Source organism: Stenella coeruleoalba (genome assembly GCF_951394435.1).
Source record: "Stenella coeruleoalba genome assembly, chromosome: 10".
NCBI classification, from domain to species: domain Eukaryota; kingdom Metazoa; phylum Chordata; class Mammalia; order Artiodactyla; family Delphinidae; genus Stenella; species Stenella coeruleoalba.
This window is the reverse complement of record NC_137156.1, coordinates 76,525,281-76,541,090: the sequence shown is the minus strand read 5'-3', so window position 1 is coordinate 76,541,090 and position 15,810 is coordinate 76,525,281. Positions and strand designations below refer to the sequence as shown.

General features: G+C 40.3%; 1 protein-coding gene across 22 annotated transcripts in view; it reads left to right on the top strand.

The window, feature by feature from the left end:
• The window catches only part of FHIT (fragile histidine triad diadenosine triphosphatase), a 1,435,777-nt gene that overhangs the window by 231,448 nt on the left and 1,188,519 nt on the right, over nt 1–15,810 (top strand). For 8 of the 22 annotated variants that reach the window (XM_079935619.1, XM_079935617.1, XM_079935620.1 and 5 more), the window contains 2 exons: nt 1,780–1,830; nt 6,917–7,083. The exons of 7 other annotated variants lie outside the window; for them this stretch is intronic. The gene's annotated coding sequence lies outside the window, so the exon portion shown is untranslated. Of the gene's footprint in view, nt 1–1,779; nt 1,831–5,464; nt 7,084–15,810 lie in introns of those variants that run through there. 7 more of the 22 variants (XM_079935605.1, XM_079935595.1, XM_079935599.1 and 4 more) reach the window with 2 other exon arrangements.

Below are 15,810 nucleotides of genomic sequence, written 5' to 3'. Positions count from 1 at the left end.
CGGGTGGGGGGGGGTTACGTTCGAGCATTGGCAGGAACCTAGGCTCAGGACCCACTAGCCAGAAAAGGCCCTGGGGGCGGGGCCTTGGCAGGGTTACCTTCAAGCATGGGGTGGGGCCTCTGCTTAGGACCTGTGCTGAAGGGGAGAGGCAGCACTAGGAAGGAGGGCCTCTGGAGTGTGGGGTTCTGGAGTTTGGAGTTAGGGCCCTGAGGAAGGGTGTGTGGGTGGGTTTTAGGCCCAGTGCATTGGAGGGGTTCTCCGAGTGTAGAGGTAGGGCCCTGGGTGGGGGTGTAGGGGCGGGGCTTGGGTTATGCCCAGCAGCAAGGAGACTCTGAGGGCAGAGGATTAGGCCTGGGAGTCCAGCCGGCTCCCCAGTGCCTAAGTCGACAGGGAGAGCACTGGCCATGTTCCCTTCTGTTCCTTTGCACCCCTCCCCACCATCTCCCCCAGGGTTTCCCCCATGTCTGCTGGACCCCTAACCGTGAGTGGGTCCTGCTGGGTGTAGGAACTCCTTCCCTCCGCAAGCCACCCCTCAGGGGTGCCGTCCCAGATGTCTGGCTGTTACTTTTGCTCCCCGTTTCCTCCCTCCCACTGTCTCAGGATCCGCATGGCTGGAGGGGGCCTCAGTGGGCAGAGGATTAGGCCTGGGATCTCACCATGTTCCTAGGGGCCCAAGTGGGCAGGGGAAACCTGGCCACTCTCTGTTTTGATCCTCTGCCCTCCCATTGGTTCCCCAATATCCCCCTTCGGGCATGGGATCCCTTCCCCTCCCTCAGCTGTCCCTCAGGGGCGCCAGTCCTGACCTGCCTCCACTTCTCCTCCCCCTTCACTCCCCCCATGCCCCATGTCCTGCCTGGTTGCTGGGGGTTCCTCCCATCCCCTTAGGTATCCATGGACCCCCACTGGTGCCTGGTAGGTGTCCTAGTTGTGCGAAGACGCGAATTCTGTGTCCTCCTAGTACGCCATCTTGACTCCACCCCCACTTCAGTGGAATCATTGAGATTATATTTTTCCCAACTTTTACTTTCTGTTAAACAGAACTATCAGCTCCCTATATTATTTAACTCTCCTTATATAATTCTGCTACAGTGAGAAATATTCAAATAGATCTTACATCCAATTAATATGTATTATATGCAATTAAACTGGTGATATAAGAAATATCAGAAAGAACTTTAGATATATCTCTTACAGTATTCGCAGTACTGAAGGTAAGGTTGTGGTCTTGGGACAAGTTATTGTTCAGACATTTCACAGTGTTTTCCTTGACCATTAGAACAAAATATCAAACTTCACACCCCCACTACCTCTCCCTACCCCCTCCTCCATCCCAGTCATTTGGTCCAGATTGACCAAGGAGCAGGTAAACACAGATGCCATATAGCTATGCAGGATACTTAAGTAAACTTTAGTTTCTTCATCTGTAAAGTGGGATGATAATAGTACTTCTTACATAGGGTTGTTGAGTCAAATAAATGATTGAATGCACATAAAGCACTTTGTAAGAGCTTAGTAATGTTAGACATTATTAGTAGTAGTAGGTCTAAAATAATAGCCTGAATGAAAAATGTGGACTAATTTTGGATCAGTTGAATTCAATATTTTCATTTTGATGCAAATTTAAGACCACTCCAAATCTGATAAATTTAGTCATTTGTTTTCCTTATACTTTTTTTTGTCATCAATTGTAGGAACACTCTGTCATTGTCTTAGTCTGTTTGTGCTGTTATAACAAAAATACCATGGGTGGCTTGAACAGCAGAAATTTCTTTCTTTTAGTTCTAGAGGCTGGGAACTCCAAGATCAAGACGCTGGCAGATTCATTGTCTGGTGAGAGCCTTTTTCCTGGTTCATAGCCCATCTTGTCACTGTGTCCTTGCATGATGGAAGGGGCAAGAGAGTTCTTGGGGTCTCTTTTATAAGAGCATTAATCCCATTATGTGATCTAATCACCTACCAGAGGCCCCACCTTCTAATACCATCACAATGGAGTTAGGATTTCAACATATGAATTTAGGGAGGGACACAAACATTCAGTCTGTGGTGGTCAAGAAGTGTATTAATAGTGTAGACATTTTTTATAATAGTTGAAGATATGCCTGGAGATACTGTGTTTCAGGTGATATGATTATATTAGAACATTGGGACTTGATGTTAATTACCATCTCTTTCTAGTTCCAAGGTGCCACTTGGGTAGATAAAGCTTCTTGCAGTTTAAAAGATTGTTAATATAAATTTTCTTCACTTTTACCTATTAGGGTAGGTCTAGGACATCACCTTGTCATAGAGTTCCCTGTCTAGAAAGGAGATCTTCACACTCATTTCATTATTTCCTAAAGTGTATGAGTAACCACACTGACTGTGAAGAAGGTACCCAAATGTTACCTTTTCCTATTTTTCCCAAGGATTATGTTAATTCTGTGTCCTAATGTTGATTTGTTGATCAGAAGTTTCAACAGAACATATACCTTCCTTAATAACACCAAAAGGGAAATTAGTTGATTATTAATCTTGGATATATAGAATATTTAAAAATTTATACTCCATTCTCAGATGATAATAAGAGGAGTCCTTGCTAATGCGACTGTTGGGAATCACCTTTTGGGTAGGTGGATTTGAGAGCTGTGTGGGGATGAGGGGGAATAGGCACTACTGTAATTCATACGTGGTATCTATATAATAACTCTATTGTATTAATTTGATCTATATTATAGGTACATGATTCTATAGCAAACATTTTAAAACAATTTTATTGACTTTCACCAAAGCAAGAATTTAATTACCATTCTGCCAATTGGTCAAATTTGTACGACTCCTCTTAAAACCAGATTTTCTGTAGATAGACGAGGAAAGCACTTTAGCATTTCAGAGAAGAAAGCACAAAAATAGAACTCAGTTGACTCTGAGAATACATAAGAAAGCAAACCAGAGCACACTGTGTGGCTTTCTGACACCGAATAAAAGTCATGCCTCTACCCCTGTTGTTCTTTCCTTCCCATGTCAGTGTCAGTCTTTGTTTTGAAGAAGACACAATGGGATCCTGTCTATTACTTCTTAAGCTGGGTCAGAGTTTGTGTTTTGTCTGATTGGCTGCCTCCTCACTCTTCAGGAGGCCCAATAAGATATAGTAAATACTATCGGTGAGTGAAATTGCTGAGGGAGGAAACACACTTATTGTGCAGTATTTGTTGGGAGTTTCAGGAATAATAGAGTTTAGAGTAAGACCATGTAAAATATTGAGTAGCTGTATCAGACTGTGGCATTTGTTTACTGGTGGGTTAGCTACCAGTTTTCTGCAAAAAATAGTCCAAATTAGATTATTTTAGTAATTATTATTTAACATGTGCTAAGTGCCCACAGCATGTTGGTCCCTTCCTATGATATCAGAATGCACTGTGGAAGGAACTGAACTTGCTGTTGATTTAATTAATCTCTCAAGTTAATTGCCAGTATGGGCCACATTTCTTTCATGAGTAAAATTGGAGTGTGAGAAAAGGTAATGTCCCTCCCTCATTAAGCTGTCCATGTTAGATTTACATGGCAACAGTGAGGTGCATTCAGGCTTAGTTTTGATAGCTTTCATTACTGACAGCACAGAGTAAGTGGTGATCCGTCCTTCTATTATTGAATTCAACTCAATAGGTATGGCACAAACACCATCATCTCTATCAGGGAGGTTTCAAAGAGCTGTTTGTAGTTTGATGCTCGGCTTGTCGTATTTTTTCCCTCCACTAGCCCCAGACTCCTTTTGTTCTCCCAATGAGTGGGGAATTGCAATGCAGGACACCACCTGACATCTGCCAAGAAGGGCAGCCCTTGCCAACTGCCACATTCCCCAGAGTAGGAATCAGTTAGTGACTCCTGTCAGTGAGGTGAGTTTGTAGATCTTAGGAACTTCCCTTCACACAGTTACATAATGGCATGTGACATTCTCCCCCCAGCACCAACTTGGGCTTGTAAAGCTCTGTAGACAGGGACTTTAAAAATGGCTGAGATGTTGTTGCTTACCTGCCCAAACTGGAAGACCAATTATGTGCCTGTCTTTTCATCAGTGTTTGCTTCTACGGAGTCTTAGGTTGGGTTCCTGGTCTTCAGACAGGGATTGGTGTGCAGGTGATTTATTAAGGGAGAGCTCTTGGGAGAAACCAGGAGGGGAGTGAGAGTATTAGGATAGGGCAGGGGAAGAAGCTACCAAGGATGTGGTTTCCGATAAGATTAGCCGGATCGCATGAGGCGCTCTGGAGCATGAATTGTACCACAAGGGCAGTCCTGCCTTGAGACAGAGCGCTCCCCTTTCCACTAGTCAGTCATTAGCTATGGGCCATGGGTAGGGGGTGGCTATGGTGGTACATCTCCCAGGCACCTCTGGGTGAAGGGGCTCTTTCGCTCAAGGGCAGTCCTTTGGAGAAGATTGGCAGCAACACCCGTAAGAAGGAATGGGCTACCAAATTGGTAAAATGGATCCCAAAACCCAAACAGGATCTGGGTGAAGCATCAGCGACTTCTGCTAAGTGTAGAGAACACATTCTGTAGTGGGATAGGGTATTTGCATGCACACGGGAATACAGTTCCCTTCAAGTTACAAAATTCTGTGGCAGAGTCAGAGTGCATTGTAATTTTATTCTCTGATTCAGTCTTTAATAAGAGACCTTGGTCTGATAGAGAGATGAAAATCACATAGTACTTTCTTCTTAGCTTTATGGGAAATGAAGTTGTAGTTATCAAGTAGACTTTCACCTCAGAAAAAGAATATGACAAAACAAATATCCCTCCACAGATTTTTACTAATATATTGTTAATGCCTATAAAGGTAATTAAATATGACAGATGAAAAAACCATTATACTCACATGCCAAAGAGGAAGTGGGGTATGCTAAGTGCCTGTGTGCTACAAAATACAGCCTCTTGTTACATCAAACGACAGGGCCTAACTTTCTGATGTAAACACATTATTGCAAATGCCAGTGCACAGACGGCAAAGATGATTACTAAAGAAATAGCAAAAGCAATAAAATATAGACAAACAACCTTTCATTGACTAAGTTATAATTCAAACTTGTTATCACTATGGATGAACCATTTCATATAGAGGCTTAATTTTTCATTGATAGGCTTTTTTAATAAGACAGCAAGATGAAAGAAGCAACATTTGATGTTAAATATTAAGTACCTTAATGGAAATAATAAAACTTTTATATCTTAAACTGCAGAGGATACATTCTGAGGTTTATATCTCCCTTCCTCTTTTCTTTCCTATCAAAAATATCAATAGCTTACTATAACAAATCAAATTATGAAACTTTCCACTATGTAGGTTTCTGAATTTAGCCATGTGTATATTTTATAAGTAGATATTTTCTGGAGGATGAAATAAAGACTTTATTCACTCTGTATTTCATGTATTTTTTACTAAAGCTTCAACTTTGCTAAGTTACTCCTGAAAGATTCAATCTAAAGTGGAAAGTTTTGGTATATATTTTGTTTAAAAATGCATGTGTTTCTTTGAATGCAATCAGTTGTAGAAAAAAATTAGGAATTTTTTTCTCCAGTAAGTTGGTGTTTCTTTGGTGGCTTCTTTTGATTTTTCGTACAATTTTTTACATCAGAAAGGATATTTTGTACACAAAAAATTGGTAATGGCACATAGCATAAATACAAAGTTTCATGAGTTACCCCTAAAATATTTATAGCCTTGGGTTCATGAAAAATGTTGAATTTCATGAAGAATTTTGTTTAGCATTTATTGTGGTCATTGACAGTGCTGTTTTCATGGCAGAATAATCTTTAAAACACTCTGGTTCAGTTGTTTGTTGAAATGACAAAAGAAAAACTATTTCCCTAAAAATGTTGCTTGAGGTTGATTTCTACTTCTAGGTCCTTTACTCAAAGAAAGACTTGCCAAGAACCCACACGTGTTTGAAGCAACCTTCCATCAGTATAAAAAGGCTAACTTGACTTTGTGTTCTAGGCCCTGATCCAAGGTGCTCTAAACACAGTCTGTCATTCATACCTCACATCAGCTCTAGGCACCACATATATTATTACTGCATTTCACAGACTGGGAAACTGAAATTCAAAGGGTTCAAGCTGCTATACCACACAGCCTGCTCTGAAAAAAGCTTCTTATGACTGAGGGACCAGTATTAACAAATAGTTATCATATTAACAATAGTCAAATGTAGTCTTCAGCTACATACTGATACCCTATTTTAGGAATTCTTGGTGTCAGTTATAGAAGCTCTTTAGCCCTTTGTTAAGATGAGGTGTTTATCATCATCACCAGCACCACCATCAGTCGTCACCATCACCATCACTGTCGTCACCATCATCATCATCATCATCACCATTCTTCTCCTCTTCTTCCTCATATCTATCAGTTATTGACTGTTTCTTAATGGCAACCCTAAGATGGATGTTTTACCTTTAGCAAGCTTGTCCTCTGGTTTCCCTCGGTTTGATGAAAAATATTTCTCATGTGGGCAGGTAGCCCATCTACAACTCATCACATATAATAATGGAGAAATCATGGGTTTAGGAGTTTGACAGATCTGAGTTCCTAATTTTGATTGTAAGCAAGATGGTTAATGTATCTGAGCTTCAGTTTCTTCACCTATCCCATAGGCTAAATAATTCCTATCTTGTAGTTCCTAGGGAAAGTTAGATGAGATGGCATATCCCAAATGCTTAGCACTGTGCTGCAAATGTAGTAGTCACTCCAGAAATGTTGGTTTCTCTCCCCTTCCTGTGTACCTTTCGTGTGGAGAGAAAATGATAGGAGGCATAGATAATTGCTAAATTGAATTGTATAATGAAGAAAATCCTTATTATATATTTAATAACTTCCATTTCTCATTCATGTGCTATGTTTGAGGTTGTGTTTGTTTGCATAATATGCCTTATATCATTTAAATTTCAGAGCAACTCTCCGCCCTAGGCAGTTGGTAGCTCCTGATTTTCTCAACAGTGGGAATCAGGAACTCTATTCTCTTCCATCTGCTCATCTATATGGACTTCATCAGTGGATTTTTTGCCTTCTGGCCAGTTGGAAACCCAAATGAGATCAGAGGAACGGAGGAGAGTGAGGTCAGTGTATTAGTTGCCTTGGATCCCTCCCAATGGCTCTTACTTGGTCTAGCTGTGTTCCTCTATCTAAATCTCTTCTTAATATTAACTCCCAACCAGACCTTCTCCTTCTAGGTTCTGGGCACTGCTCCTTTCCCTTCTCCTTTTACAGCTAAGGATGATAATAACTCCAGAGTGTTGGCTATTCCTTATCGTTTCTGTGTATACTACCCAAAGTTTTGTAAATGGTCTCTTTTATTAAACCCTCCTCAATCTATTTTAATTAGAGTGGGCCATCTGTGTCCTGCTGGGACCCTGACTGATAGATAAGGGGAAGCTAGGGGACATTTTTTGAAACTGCAGGTACCTAACAGGTACATAACAAATAGATTTGTTTATTTGAGGTGACTTGGTGGATGCTGGTAGAGTGGATTAGGGAGCCAAAGACACTCAAACCATTCTTGCTATTACCACTATTCTTTTCTATTTTTATCAGTCTCAACTGATGTTAAGGACTTCCCTTTCACCGTGGACACACTCTGTGCTTGAGTTCTTTCATTTGCAGACTCTCCATGTGGCTCCAATACTAGATTTTGCACTCCTTTAGGGTGGGAACTATTTTATTCATCTATGTGCCCTTGACACAAGTACATCACTATGCTTTAGTAGGTACTTAGCACAGCCATAATTTAATGATCCATCTGCCTACCTCTAAGGATGAGCAGGAACTGAAGTACAGTGGCAGAACACATTTTGCTTCTTGACGTTGGCTTCCATAAAACCTCAAACAATATATTGCTGATGTGTTATATATGTAAACATTATATAAATGGACGAGTCTGACTGTATTTTTTTTTTTTGGCATCTGCTAGAGGAGAAAAATTGGATAGATGCCTTGGAGGCATGGGCAGTTGTAATATATCAGTAGCATATACTGATCTGGTTACAATTTGAAATAATACAGAACATTTTCCTTTTCTCTCCTGAGTTTTTGCTGATTAAAATTTGTTCCAAAATGTTCTCAATTACTGGATATTGATGTTTCTTACTTTAAAAGCCTGATTGCAGATACCCTGGTAATAGTTTTTTACTTTTTAATTAATGATAAGCACTGAAGAAATCAGTATTAGAGCAGTTCCAGCTTTGACTTTTAAGGGTCATAAATACAGTGTGGTAGTGAAATGCATATTATAATTGAATAACAGGATTTTTTAAATGAAGGTTTTCATCACTAATTGTTTTTTTTATCACTAATGTTTTGATAGGCTTACATATCAGAAGGATAAAAGCGGTAGTGCTTGGTCAATTTACTGGCTGTGTTTTAAAGTCTAGTTTGTAAAAAGAGTAAGAATTCAGCTAACTTTTAAACTAGAATAAATTTCTTAATCTTACAAAGGAATAACAGTGTGGTGTTCCCCTTCAGATATAAAAGATATATTTTTTTCTTTGCAAATTGCAAATGGCTATCAGTGTGCTGAAATACAACTGGTATGAGTCCCCTGAGAGAGACACTTTCTGTAGACTGACACAAATTTATCTTAGGGGAATTTATATAGAGTAAATTATTTATATAAAAGCCTAAGGACCTTCTGCCATGCTTTAGGGTTTGTTTGTTTGTTTTGTACATATCACTATAAAATGCCACAAGCAATCACAATTGGTCTATTTGTAAAAATCAATTAATTAATTTTTTTTTGGCTGCGTTGGGTCTTTGTTGCTGTGCGTGGGCTTCTCATTGCAGTGGCTTCTCTTGTTGCGAAGCATGAACTCTAGGCACTCGGGCTTCAGTAGTTGTGGCTCGTGGGCTCTAGAATGCAGGCTCAGTAGTTGTGGCGCACGGGCTTAACTGCTCCACGGCATGTGAGATCTTCCCGGACCAGGGCTCAAACCCGTGTCCCCTGCATTGGCAGGCGGATTCTTAACCACTGTGCCACCAGGGAAGCCCAAAACTGGTCTATTTTTGATGAGGAAAGGCTGCAACCAAACCTTTTTCAGCAGCAACCCTGATGCATCAGACATGGAGAAAATGATGACAACAGAAGTGGAATAGAGCCATAGCAGAGTTGAGGACAACCTGAGAACTGGCATAGAGTTTTGCTAAGCCATTGAGGGGGTTCCCACCCTGCTAGTTCCCTTCTTTAAACTCTAAGAAGGGGCTTAGAGGAGGGAATTGAGCCTGGGGATTGGAGAGGTTATTGGAAGTATGGGCATCTGAGATGTGCTCATGATCTGCTTCCAATGATCAGTGCAGATGCTGGGTAAACTGCAGAGGAAACAATACCTAGATTTGGAATTTTTACTCTGAGTAATCAGTAGGTCTGATTTTTAAAAAATTAAATTTGTAAATAATTATAGATTCAGAGGAAGTAGTAAAGAAATACACAAGGAGGTCCTGTGGACCCTTTGCCCAGCTTCCCCCAATGATAATATCTTGCTTAACTATAGTACAATACAAAAACCAGGAAATTGACACTGGTATAATCTGTAGAGCTTATTCAGATTTTACCAGTTATACAGGCATTTTCTGTGTGTTTATGTATATTACGTGTGTAGGTGTAGTTCTATGCAGTTTTATCACGTGTAGTTTCATGCAATCACCAACACAATCAAGATACTTACCTGGGGCTTCCCTGGTGGCGCAGTGGTTGAGAGTCTGCCTGCCGATGCAGGGAACACGGGTTCGTGCCCCGGTCCGGAAGGATCCCACATGCTGCGGAGTGGCTGGGCCCGTAAGGCATGGACGCTGAGGCTGCACGTCCGGAGCCTGTGCTCCGCCACGGGAGAGGCCACAACAGTGAGAGGCCCGCGTATCGCAAAAAAAAAAAAAAAAAAAAGATACTTACCTGTACCGTCATCCCAAGACTCCTTCCTTCTACTCCTTCATAGCCACACCCATCCCCTCACATCATCCCCAACCACTAGCAACTGCTAATCTGTTCTTGATCTTGATAATTTTTATATTTCATGAATGTTATATAAAACTAACTGTGCAGTATGTATCCTTTTGAGATTGGCTTTTTAAAAATTGCTAAATATTGTTCCATGTTACGGATGTACTGCAGTTTGTTTAAACATTCACCTGTTGAAGTATGTTTGGATACTTTCTACTTTTTGGCTATTACAAATAAGCTGCTGTAAGCATCCATGTACAAACTTCTGCATGAGAATAAGTTTTCATTGCTCTGGGATAAGAGTACAATTGCCTAAGTACAATTGCTGGGTCATATGATAAGTCCATTTTTAATTTTAAAAGGAACCACCAAACTTTTTTTCCGAAATCACTGTACCATTTTACATTCCCACCAGCTATGTATGAGTCATTCGGTTTCTCTGCATCCTCACCAGCATTTGATGTTATCACTGTTTTAATTTTTGCCATTCTGAAAGGTATATAGTGGTATCTTATCATGGTTTTATTTTATTTATTTATGTTTTAACATCTTTATTGGGGTATAATTGCTTTACAATGGTGTGTTAGTTTCTGCTTTATAACAAAGTGAATCAGTTATACATATACATATGTTCCCATATCTCTTCCCTCTTGCGTCTCCCTCCCTCCCAGCCTCCCTATCCCACCCCTACAGGTGGTTACAAAGCACCGAGCTGATCTCCCTGTGCTATGCGGCTGCTTCCCACTAGCTATCTACCTTACGTTTGGTAGTGTATATATGTCCATGCCTCGCTCTCGCTTTGTCACAGCTCACCCTTCCCCCTCCCCATATCCTTAAGTCCGTTCTCTAGTATGTCTGTGTCTTTATTCCTGTCTACCCCTAGGTTCTTCATGACATTTTTTTTTCTTAAATTCCATATATATGTGTTAGCATACGGTATTTGTCTTTCTCTTTCTGACTTACTTCACTCTGTATGACAGACTCTAGGTCTATCCACCTCATTACAAATAGCTCAATTTCATTTCTTTTTATGGCTGAGTAATATTCCATTGTATATATGTGTCACATCTTCTTTATCCATTCATCTGATGATGGGCACTTAGGTTGTTTCCATCTCTGGGCTATTGTAAATAGAGCTGCAATGAACATTTTGGTACATGACTCTTTTTGAATTATGGTTTTCTCAGGGTATATGCCCAGGAGTGGGATTGCTGGGTCATATGGTAGTTCTATTTGTAGTTTCTTAAGGAACCTCCATACTGTTCTCCATAGTGGCTGTACCAATTTAAATTCCCACAAACAGTGTAAGAGGGTTCCCTTTTTTCCACACCCTCTCCAGCATTTATTGTTTGTAGATTTTTTGATGATGGCCATTCTGACTGGTGTGAGATAATATCTCATTGTAGTTTTGATTTGCATTTCTCTAATGATTAATGATGTTGAGCATTCTTTCATGTGCTTCTTGGCCATCTGTACATCTTCTTTGGAGAAATGTCTATTTAGGTCTTCTGCCCATTTTTGGATTGGGTTGTTTTTTTTTTGTTATTGTCTTATCATGGTTTTAAATTGCATTTCTCTAATGGCTAATGATGTTGTACGTCTTTTCATGTGCTTGCCACCTGCCTATGCTCTTTGGTGAAATATCTCTTCTTGTCTTTTCCCCATTTTCTAATTGGATTTTTGTTGTTGCTGTTTTGTTTTTTTGCTATTGAGTTTTGAGAATTCTTTATATATTCTAGATACTAGTCTTTTGTCAGATATGTAATGAGGTCAGCCTAGGACTTCACTGCTGCTGCTTCCAGATCAGACTGCCCATTGGTGCCTCAGAGACTAGGGCTCCTCACTGGGTTTCTATTAGGCTTCCCCTTTTCTGGTCCTTTGGCTAGAGAGAGCAGGCTCTTCCTGCTCTGGTGCCCAGTCCAGGGTATATGGGAAATAAACAGAAAACCAGGGGACTCACCACATTGTTGTCCTCCAAGTTCTGAGGTCCCTAGCCAGTGACCTTTTTTCCAGGTTTCAGAGTTCTTTTATCATTTTCTGATGAATAATTTCCAGGGTATTTAGTTGTATTTAGAGGGAAAAATGAGTAGAGCAGAGAAAAATGAATTCACACCATCTTTTTCTAGAACCACCTTTTAGATATGATACTTAAGAAGTCATTTTGTATCAAAAAGCAATAGGAATGATTTTCCTGCAGATGTTATCTGACAATATGAGAGCATTGTAAGCTTTTACTTTTTACCATTGTTATCTTAAGTGGCCTTTGCATTATGGTGACCTCTTAAGATTAAAGGCTTAAAGGTGACTGTCTTTAATGCCAGTGCTTGAAAATATTTTCACTAGTTTGGGACAAAAGTGTTGTATGGACTCTGATGCATTGCCCAGATCCTCCTTCAGGAGCTAAGGACTCATTACCCCGCCTGCTGGGGATGCTGCCCACAGACAGCCCTCTTTCAAAGGCACATCTCTTTCATGAGGTGGTCTATCTCCAGTAACTCAATACTGGAGGGTATAAAGGACCCTGCCCTCTCACCCCAAAACAAGACAGCCCATGTTCATTATTCCCCACAAGTTACCATTGGAACTTCTGCCAATTCTGCTTCCTTTCTCTCCCTCCCTTTTTTTCTATAGATGTTGATCCCCAAAGCACTCCGTTAAAAACCTCCTTCAAGATAAATGTGTGAAGAGTCTGTTGCTGGGGAATCCAACCTGCCTTAAAAGTTTTCTTTTCTGTAGATTTTCTGCTGTCTTTTCCTAAATGAAATTGTCCATGGAAAGAAATCTAGTTCTCCTAGAACTAGGATGTTTTTATTTATTCTTATAATGAAGCTATGGCCACACTAGATGGAAATGCTATTTGTTTTCAGAATCTTCACTTGGAAGAATAAAAAGCTGGGATGCTAAACACTTCTCCCCCGTTTTTGAAATTTGTAAACTGTGGCTTACAATTCTTATAGATTTCTTGGACCTATCTCTTTTCATGAAGCGTGATCACCAAACACAGCCAGTTTTGTAGATGACTGTTTCAGAAAGTTTATTTGAGTCTGCAGTCACATCTTCTGCAGTTGCTGTTAACATTTAGTTCTAGCATGCTAAGTGTATGGTCCCTGGCACCGTGTTCTCCATGTGGCATTCTAGTCTGAGTTTCTCTGCTTAATTCAGAAGTTTAGAACAAAACCATGGTAGTGGCAGTGCCATTATCTTTAAGCTTTTTTCTTAGCAACCAGCTGATTGCAGTGTGTAAACAGTAGGTTGCACATTACTCACTCATGTTTACCTCCCACCAAGAACTGGTTACTCTTTCACATATCTCCTGATTTATTTCCCACAGTGCTTCTAAATTAACTACGTGGAGATCTCCTACGTACTTTAAAGTCACTCCTGTGCTTGTTCATTTAGAATTTTCTCTACCTAAATTACGGTGAACCATGGAAGAAACTTAAATAAGTCCATTGCATTTTTTTAAAAAGTTATTATGAAGATAATATATATTTGATTTTATTCAGTAAATGTGTACCTAAAGACACCATTAAATTGAATTTTTGTAAGCGTATTAAAAATGTAAATGCATTAGAAAGGCCTACTGTTCCTATGGTGAGTCTTTTCTGAAAGGTAAGTGATAAATCTTTACTTCATGTTTAAATCAGACTTTTTACTATATCAAGGTCTTCTTGAAAAGGTGAAAGTAAGCCAGGTCCATTCTCATATTTCTTTCTGAACTGCAGTATGGTTCAAATGGGCTAAAATAGAAGGTAAGGAGGGGGTTAATATAAGTAGATTTTAATAAAATTAAGGGCATTTGTTTCTCATAGAGGTTACTGAATACCTCCTTACTGATAACAGTCTCCAAGAAAATGATATAATGTTGAGAAACATTTAATAAGAGAGTACATCCTCAAAATCGTTAACCCTTCCAGTTTATTAAAAGTCTATATGAGTGTCAATTATAAATATTTATTCAAGATATTTCCCTGATATTACAACATATAATATCCTCTGAAAAGTGTGCCCCTTCAAAAACTGTACTCCTGTACTCCTTCTCTGGAGTTTGTCCTTGGAAAAAGATGGCTCAGCTTACTGGTTAGTCTTCCATTCTGTGGTATCAGTTGTTCATGGTCTCTTCATGGGTATTAAAATTATGGTAACAATCTTGAAAGTGGACTTGATAAAAATATTATGATGGAGCATGTCCCTTGATCCTTTTCAGCCTGGGTTTTCTTTTTTTTTTTTTTTTTTTTTTTGTGGTACGCGGGCCTCTCACTGTTGTGGCCTCTCCCGTTGCGGAGCACAGGCTCCGGACGTGCAGGCTCAGCGGCCATGGCTCACGGGCCCAGCTGCTCCGTGGCATGTGGGGTCCTCCCGGACTGGGGCACGAACCCGTGTCCCCTGCATCGGCAGGCGGACTCTCAACCACTGCGCCACCAGGGAAGCCCTTGAGCCTGGGCTTTCTTCATCTACAAAATGGATAAAGTAATATTTGTCACATAGAAGTCATGTGAGATTCGATTCAGTTGAGAATACTTTGTGGTCTTTACAGTAATAATCAGACACAGGCTGTTATTTCTGACTTTCTAGATTTTTTTTTTCTGAAAATATAATTACGACAAGGCTAACTCTTTGGTCAGTGCTTCCCAGATTTTGAAACCGTTCTATAGATTTCTCTTTGGAGATTCACGATTGCCATGCGCAGAAAGCAAAGTTGGTTTGTTTCGTCTTATTATCTTTAATTTTTGTCTTTTTTTTTTCAGAAGAGAAAACTGAAAGCTGAGGGTCAGTGGGTTAAGTCATTCATCCTAGGTCACGTATTTAATAAACAGCAGACCCAAGGCTATAGCCAGGCTCTCTGACTGCTAGTCATTTTTAGGAGGGGCAACACTCAATACTGTAATATGAGGACCAAGTGGATAATAGAACTGAGTGATGTGTGAACCTAACGGGAGTGATGGGAACATTGGTGAACTAGAGAACGCACATGCAGTGATCTGGGAAGTACAACGCTGCCACCTGGCTCCAGTGAGCTGTTGCCAAGGGGGATTTCTGGTCTAGTATGCTAAGATCTGATTTTTTTTGTTTTAAAGAAAGAAGCCAGAAATTCAGATTTTTATGTAAAAATATCACCACCTCGTAAAAGAAGGAAAGAGACAGACACACAAACACCGGGTGGTAGTAGCATTTTATTTTTCCTTGTTGCAGTCTGTGGCTATGAGGTGCTTCTATTCCCTGGCTTTGGATCCATTAGATGCTGAGTGAAGAAGATTGTAACGTGCCTGAGGGCAGGGATTATTGTTGTGTCCCAAAATCTAGCAAGGTGCCTGCTATTACACAATGCGCTAGTACAGGCTCTTGAATGGATGAGTAAAGCAGTGGTCCCCAATCTTTCTGGCACCAGGGACCTGTTTTCTGGAAGACAATTTTTCCACGGATATGGGGTGGGGGAGGGATGGTTCAGGAGGTAATGTGAGTGATGGGGAGCGGCAGATGAAGCGTCCCTCACTGGCCCGCCACTCACCTCCTGCTATGTGGCCTGGTTCCTAAGAGGCTGCAGACATGTAACGGTCCTTGGCCCGGGCGTTGGGGACCCTAGAATAAAGAACCACAACAACAGCCAAAGGGTTCCTACAACATGCGTCTTGGGACCTGAGTCAGCCCACAGGTCAGCACTGTGTCATCTTTTCTACTCCAAAAATATTCAGGCAGGTGATAATTTCTAGATTGTTTCTCAAATGGAAATTATAGTAAGTTAAAATTAGGGTGAAATTTTTTTATCTGTTTCTTGAATTACTGAAAAATATTAATTACACGAAGTACAGGTATATTCCGAAAGTTTTAATAACTTAATTTTCAATAATTTCAGTAT